The sequence below is a fragment of the Cupressus sempervirens genome, chromosome 6 (assembly GCF_028749045.1).
Source record: "Cupressus sempervirens isolate cs-2001-9-10 chromosome 6, ASM2874904v1, whole genome shotgun sequence".
Taxonomy (NCBI): Eukaryota; Viridiplantae; Streptophyta; class Pinopsida; order Cupressales; family Cupressaceae; genus Cupressus; species Cupressus sempervirens.
This window is the reverse complement of record NC_143123.1, coordinates 605,733,085-605,741,469: the sequence shown is the minus strand read 5'-3', so window position 1 is coordinate 605,741,469 and position 8,385 is coordinate 605,733,085. Positions and strand designations below refer to the sequence as shown.

Sequence of the window (8,385 nt, the reverse complement as noted above, 5' to 3'; positions counted from 1 at the left end):
CTTTTCTTTCTAGATGTTATAGTTAAATCCATTGAATTTAGGACTTTCTTTTCTCAAATGACCTGTCATTGATCTCCTTAAGTTGTTAAGCTTTTCCTTCAAGGGTCTGATGCTCTAATACCACTTGTTAGAAAGTAAATTCCATTGAGATAACTAGGGGGGGTGAATCAGTTATCAGATCAATATAACTTTTATTAACCTTACTAAACCTTTTGCATGTGAACAATATAATAAACAACTATAAGAAGATATGCATACACATTAACACTAGATATATGTTAACTAGGGAAAGACTTGATCAGAGGTAAAACCCCAATGGAGATGGTACTCACAAAAATGATGTCCTAATATAAAAGTTACTTGTAAGAGGATGGATTATGTTAGGAGCCAATGAAATACATTCAATACATATCAATTCCTGTTAGGAGATTCCAACCTTGTTAGGAGTTGTGCCAATTGTTTTAGGAGTTGTAGAAGGTAGATGGACCCATTGTCCAAACAACTTTAGGGAAAGACCACTGAAAACACTATCCAACTGATCTCTGTATTATTCCTTGCAAAATAATAGAATGGAATAACTTGAACTCCTTCACTATCCTCAAAAGAATTCATAAGTTGACCTTGAGGATTTTCCAATTAATTATAATAGGACCTCGTTAAGATCTTATAATTCATTACATCTTTTCACAATTACAAATTACTATTAGCTCATAGTAAATACAACTTCTTACATATTTTACATGTGTGATATCCAACCTCGTGCACTCATTGAAATCATTATTAGGCTATCCATTGTCACTAGCTAATTGCAGTCATAACGATTCTATCCATGTTAAGAGATACAACCCAAACATCAAAAACCACTTCTCAAATACTCTATCTTCATATTGTGCTTTATAATTCCTAAGTAACTTTCACATGTCTTTGATTCTCTTCACATGCACTTGTCCACTTCATCAAGACACAATATAGAACATATCCTCAATCGTGCTTGACCTCCTCATCAATAGATAGTCCATACAACCTCCTCTTTCTACTATGTTGCTAGTCTTTACAAAAATAATACAATGTTGACACCATTGACAAACACAGTCATGAATTCAACATGTCAATCTCATCAATTGTTTTAACACTTCTTAGGATACTACCCAAAGGAATACCATCACAATTCATGCTAACATAAGGAGGATGAAGGAAATAAGTCACTTCCAAGCCATGATCTAAATTCTAATAATCTTGAATATTCAAAGCAATGCAAGGTGAATTATCTAGCCCAATTTTATAATGTTGTAAACTCTCAACAAATCTAGACATTTAATGTAACAACTATCATGCATCCACTACGTATAAAGAATAGTATTCTATTTGTATTTTACATTGCATAAGTCTTGGGAAAGACCAAAATTTTTCCTAACTTTGTTCTTTCCTAGTAGCACCCATATTGAACAAAGTTGTCTATGTAAACTTACTCTTAATTTAATAGAATTTTGCCCTTGGTCATTTATTGATAAAAAAGAAAAGTATAATTCTACAAAAACTTTCAAATTTAAATCAAGTGCAATAGATGAATTAAATAATTAAACTTTTCTACATATTTTTATAATAATATAATAATAATAATAATAATAATAATAATAATAAACTTATTATTAATCTAAATGACTCTTCTTTGAAACTTCTCTATAAAAGCGAAGAAGTAGACTAATTATATTTGTAAAATTAAATATGGGTCATAGGTTAATGGGAAAAGGTTCATGAATATTATTTTTTCTATACTTATATATAAAATAAAAAGAATTTTGAAATAAATTAGAACATAAAGAACTATAAATGGGCTATTGGTTTATTTTCAATGTTGAATGTTTCCAAATGAGACCACCAAGGATTAAGTATTATTGAGTGCAAGAATTCAACATCATAAGGGACAAGATTTGGATCATTCACCAAAAGAATGAGGTAGAATGGATACCATTTAATCCTTAGCTCTTAGTGAAAGAGATTTCATCTTATAGGCTCATGCTCTCATATTAGGTAGCAGAAATTCTTCACAATGGCCATCATTGGGCTAGTTTGCATATAAGTTTTGTGCCTCTACTAAGTAGCCTTGCTTCCAGCTCTAAACCTTCATACAAAAATAATATACCCAATTAGTCTTATATATAAAAGTGTATCTAGGAAAAAAATATTTTTGTTGAAATTTTTTACATTTATTCTTCATGATCTGTATGTTCTATAACTAAAAACAACAAAAAATTGAGAAAAAAATACTTTACTTTCAAAGATTTGAAGGAATTTTTTAATGAATTTTGATTTATTTTGTTAGAGCATAACTTGCACCATATGAATAAATAATTAAAATTATTAGTACAATTTAACCTATTGGAAATGGACTTTTCTAATTTTGTTTCAAACAAATTTTATTGAAGGCAATCCATGTCCACTAAATTTGACCATTTCATTCAGGGCCTATTTGGTTACTAGAATATAAATTAAGCATTGGCTTTCAAAATGTTGGCTTTGGGATTATGGAATTTGGATTTCAGATTATGATTAAGGAATTCAATTTGGGACCATTTAGTTGACCAAGAATTCATTGTGAGAATACCAGTTTCCTCCGTTTGGTTGCATATTGTGAAATTGGAATACTAGCCAAAATAAGCATTATCCGTTTTATTTAGTTTTTTAACATGAATACTAGCTAAATCAATCACAGAAGTGTGGTGAAGTTACTGGGCTGCTACCTCAAAACCTCTGCCCCTCTGTTGGTTTATGAATACATTTGTAATGGAACACTATTCAATCATCTACACAGAAACAAGAAAAAAAGACAACAAATTCCATGGGAGTAGTGCCTGTGTATATCTACACAAACTACAAAAGACCTGTCATACTTACACTCTGTTGCCTCAACACCGATTGGAAATCTTCAAACATTTTGCTGGACAAAGATTACAAGCCAAAAGTTGTAGACTTTGGGATTTCTCGTGTGGTGCCGATGGAGCAAACTCACATCACCACGCTTGTGGAGGGAACATTGGGTTACTTGGATTCAAAATACTTTCAAACAGTTCAACATACAAAGAAGAGCGATGTGTATAGCTAAAAGCCCTAAGACAACTACAGTCCAAATAAGACACCAAAAAACCCGAACGCATACCTGTGCAAAGCAGCTCCAGATGCAACAAAAATTCCGAGCAGAGCAATGTGTGACCAAGATTAATAAAAGGGCTGAGCAAGTGAATGAGAAATAATATAGGTTAGGCAGACCTCAACAAAAATTCATTTTTTATTCATTCTGCAATTCTCATTTTGGCCAAATTGGAATTAAAATGAGAATTACATCAAGTCCACCTATTTAGGTGGAATACCAAATCAAGGTTTTGGGAGTTAAATGGGCATATGAAATTCTATTATTTTACAATTCCAATTCTGATTTGACAGACCAAACAGTAGATTCATTTTTTTCCAGAATTCTGAATGCCAATTCTAATGTAATTCCGACAACCAAAGGGGCCCTTAAGAGAGGTTGCATATTTGTGGAAAGGACGGATTTTAAGAGAGTAAGAGAGTGCACATACCATGGCAGTGGTAACCAATACGCAATAAACTCGAAGGAAGCGAAATGTGTAGATACTATTGAAGACGAGCTGTCATTCCACACGTTCAATTGCGGCTACTCCCCATCTTTTCATCGCCCCGCTAAAAACAAAACTCAAAAAACCCTTTCATTGGCCATCGCCGGCGTGCAGCGATACAATTCTACCTTCTCAAGTCAATTCGAGATGACAGAATAGAAACACATTCGTTGTCTTCTTAGAAAGACTCTTCAAGCTAATCACTCAGATTAAAGTGTAAAATTGACAACGGCTTGAAGAGATTAATGTCCAGGGACCAGTATGCTCTTTGATTGATCAGAATATTCCAGTTTTTACCTTGCCTAACATTCTTTTGCCTGGCTTGACGAATGAATGTCTAAGATTGTGGAATAAATATACATGTATTTATCACATTTAGTAAGAATGGGGTCGCAAATTATAATTGACTGTATACTCATACATGTGGATGTTGAACATTTGAGAGTTAGGTGGGCGATGAGATGAATCTAGCGCTTACAAGCTGATCACTAGTTGACTGCTTTGCAACCGACCATATCTTGCTCGATATCTCTTGAGGTCCACACAAGTTATTAAGGCAGCAGATTCAGATTCAGTTTCAGTTTCAGAGACAAGAACAAGTGAGAAAATTGGATGCGAAATATGGGAGAAGAGAGACAGCTTGAGGTAGTGGTACTGCCGTGGTTAGCACAAGGTCACATTAATCCCTTCTTAAGTCTTTCCAAGGCCTTGGCGGGCCACGGGAAAGTACTAAAAGTGTGGTTTGTATCAACCCCGCTGAATATATCCAAAGTCAGAGCTCGCCTGCACGGGGAATCCTCCATACACCTGGTGGATTTGCCGTTGCCGTCTGTAGACGGACTACCCCCTGGCGTCGAATCCACAGCAGACATCAGACCAGAATCGGTCCATCTCCTTCACAGCGCATTCGATCAGCTGGAGAAGCCGTTGGAGACTCTTCTGCGGCACCTCTCGCCAGATTTCCTGGTCTACGACGCCGTGGCGCCTTGGGCTGCCATCGTGGCATCCCAGCTGAAAATACCGAGCTTTATGTTCTCTATCTACAATCCGGCGTCATTCAGTTATTCTTTCGGGCATATGAAGCAGGGAGGGAAAAGCAAGGACTTGATGGCGGAGGATTTGAGCGAAGCCCCGATGGAATATCCGTTACCCATCGTCTCCTTCAGGCTCTTCGAAGCCCGACTTACGGTGAGCAACTTCTTGTCAGCAGTCGTGTGGAATACTGATAAAATCGTCCTTTGAAGAGGAGAACAAGTACATGCAATACCTCAGCCGTATCACCGGAAAACCAGTGATCCCGTCGGCCCTCTAATCCTGCCGGAAGCGGGGACGGATACGTCAGGAAGTCAGGTGATAGAGTGGCTGGACAAACAACGGGTGTCGTCGGTGGTGTATGTAGCCTTCGGAAGCGAGTCGTATCTGTCGGCGGAGCAGATAACCGAATTGGCGTTGGCACTGGAGGAGACCGGGCTGCCGTTTCTCTGGTCGTTGCGATCTTCTGACGGGACGAGTTCGTCGGCGTTGTCGTTGCTGCCGGAGGGTTTTGAAGGGCGGACACGTGACCGAGGGCTCGTGGTGGGCGGGTGGGTGCCTCAGTTGCCTATTCTTTCTCATCCTTCCGTCGGATGTTTTGTGACGCACGGCGGGTGGAGCTCGGTGATGGAAGCGTGGCTCTACGCCGGGTTGCCGCTGGTTTTAGTTCCGTTGCGGCATGAACAGGGACTTAACGCTCGGCAGATTGAGCTCGAATTACATGGGGGAGTTGAAGTGGGGAGGGATGAGGAAGGAAGATTTACAAAGGAGGAGGTGTGTAAGGCGGTTTCGACGGTGATGGGTGATGAAGAGAGAGGGGAGCCGATTCGAATAAGGGTGGGAGAGCTGCGCGGTGTCATACAACTCAACACAGAACGTCAGGAGGCGTATATGGACGATCTTGTTAGCCACGTCAACAAGCTTGTCATTCCACGTAATGGAATGAAAACTGTAGGTAGTTAGATAATTACTTTTTCTGTCATTCTTAGGTTAAAAGTCATAAATAGTCAAAGTTGATTTAGTTTTTAAGTTTAATTTTTTATTATTGTGTCATGTTTAAAAGTGGTCATTTTCTGAGGTTCGAGTTGTATAAGTAGTAGCGAGATAGAATATAATAATTGTATAGTATGTAAGAACAATATAGAAAATTGTAGCTTTATTTAGTGTTTTAAAATGATTTCAAAAATTTATTATATGTAATGTTCTTTATTATAAAGAAAATGCTATGTTCGTACTATTGTCTCATTGTATGATAATTTGATTATTGAAAGTTTACATAATATTATGTGATAGGTCAATTTTTTATTGTAAAATTACATTTGAAAGATTTAAGAATAAAAGTTTATGTTTTTCATGAAGTATATGACATTAGTAGTTAATAAGATAATCCATTTTTATATTTTTTAAATATAGAATATTATATTTAATTTCTATCTATATGATTGACTAATACAAATAATTTTTTAATTTATGGTCAATATCTACAAATCTTAGCTACTAGTTTTTTTAAAATATGTCACCTTGAGAGTGACATCATCAATCTTTTTTAATTCAGTACATGTTAAATTTCTATTATTTATACATAGAAATATAATTAATAAATTTTTTAATTCAAAAGAATTTGTATATTTTAAGATGAATGACATAGACTCTCCTTAGTGATTTAATTTATTTGAGTCTTAAAAAATTCTTTTTTTTCATGATAGTTATGGGATGTGACACCAAAGATTTAATTATTAAAAAGAATTATAAACATGACTATTAACATTTCTATAATGGATCATTCAAATCTTTAAATAATGAATCCATTGAAATACAAGATGTGAATTTTCATAAATTAATATTTCACATTTTATGTTTTATAAGTCACAAAAGTTCTTCATGGACATCATTAAAATGTAATAAATACAAATCTCTTTTGTTGAGCATTCATTTTATTAATAAGATAAATATTATTTGGGCCATATATACCCATCTTTTTCACGGCCTTTTGATTTGCTAGTATACCCATGATTTAATCAAAATCTATGAGTAAAATTTAATAATTCACACTTTCTTTAAATTTCCATAAACATTTAGACATGAATAGCTATCTTGAGAGAACACATTCAACAATCCCTTAATCTCTTTGATTTGAGAGTTGAGAAAATGTAAAAGATGTGATGTAGAGGCAATAATTGCACAAGTTGAATATTTGACAAATTTGATTTTTGTGGTATGTATGATTTTCACTATCTCATATTAAAAAAATTTATATCTTCATTATTTTATGTCTAGATTTAAAATGGGGGAAGATCCTCATTTTTCTTCATTTTTACCATTTTGTTTTATTTTAAATGTCTCTTGAAGAGGCATACAACTTCCTCTCTAGCATTCATTTATATACATACATTACTTTAGAATTATTCAAAAAATAAATAAATAATTTATTTTGTGCTCTAACAATGCCTAAATTTTAAAAATTCTTAGAAATCAACATTTACTTTATAGGATAGTTGTGCATTCTTGGAAAGAAATGGTACTTTTTTGTTTGTTTAAATGTTTTAAATTTTATGATTTAAGGTCTCATCAATATAGTTTATTGAATTTATTTATTTATTTATATGAAAATAGAAATTATAAATTTAGAAATTAGAAAGTATATCCAATGTATTTTCATAATCATCCCATACATTAGAGAATTGTTGGTGGAAATTAGAATTTACATAAAGTCTTAGCACTTGAAACCTACTAACAATGAAGGCCATAAATCATGCTACATAGGTTTTATTTTGATTAATTATAAAGCCCTCCATCTACAAGAGGTTGAAGGATGATATATATCATTTTTTGTCTCCATCATTCTTACTCAGTTATTTCAATAGTTAGTGATATGTCTCTCAATGTTATGAACTTTTACCTCTTTATCCCTTACAGGAAATCTTATCTATTAATGTAATTTGCATGAAATCCAAAAAATCAACATTCTTTCACTCACCCAAATCAATTACCGGTAGGATTTGATAAGGGAGCATATGGACTTAAGCAATGAAGATTCCTTTCTATGTTAAATTTATAAAGAGATCATATAAAGAGAAGAAATATCACTTGAATGCTAACACGTTTTTTAATTACTAAAAGAAATAGTCCATATAAAATTATTAAATGATACATAATATTGCTACATAATCATGTGATTGATAAAACTAGAAATATTTATTTATAAAATAAAGAAAATCTAATTATTCAAATTCCTAATTATAGTAGTTTTATGTATGTGTTAAATGTTGTTAGTGTAAATAAGTATTTAATTATTACACTTACTTAAGTTTACTTAGGTTAATGCATTATTTAGTTATTTTGCATTATTTTATTATTTATTTAGGTGAGACACTTAGGAATTTGTGTACTCTCATAGAAGTGTGCAACTCTAATTATGCACATGGTGTCTACAACACAGGAGTTTGCATCATTCACTAAGTTTTCATGATGACAACACAATTATCTGCACTCTTTATTTAGCACATGTTATCTACACCACTGATTTGCATGCTACACCATTGTAGGCTTATACTCACATCATCACACTTAATTCCATGGTTAATGGAGGATAATCCATATCTGGTGGACACATGCTTGGTTGTATGACTTATCATAGCACTGACTTCTATGCATTCTAGAAGCTCTCCTGAGGCCTTTATATACAGGCACTCGTAGTGTACTCTCATCATGGCATATT

The 8,385-nt window shown here is 33.9% G+C and overlaps 1 pseudogene across 1 annotated transcript; it reads left to right on the top strand.

The window, feature by feature from the left end:
• The first annotated feature begins 3,864 nt into the window (after positions 1-3,864).
• On the top strand, positions 3,865-5,888 carry LOC149553701 (UDP-glycosyltransferase 91C1-like; annotated as a pseudogene). The gene has a single exon (XR_016353420.1). The product of XR_016353420.1 is annotated as a UDP-glycosyltransferase 91C1-like (transcript).
• Positions 5,889-8,385: the final 2,497 nt, after the last annotated feature.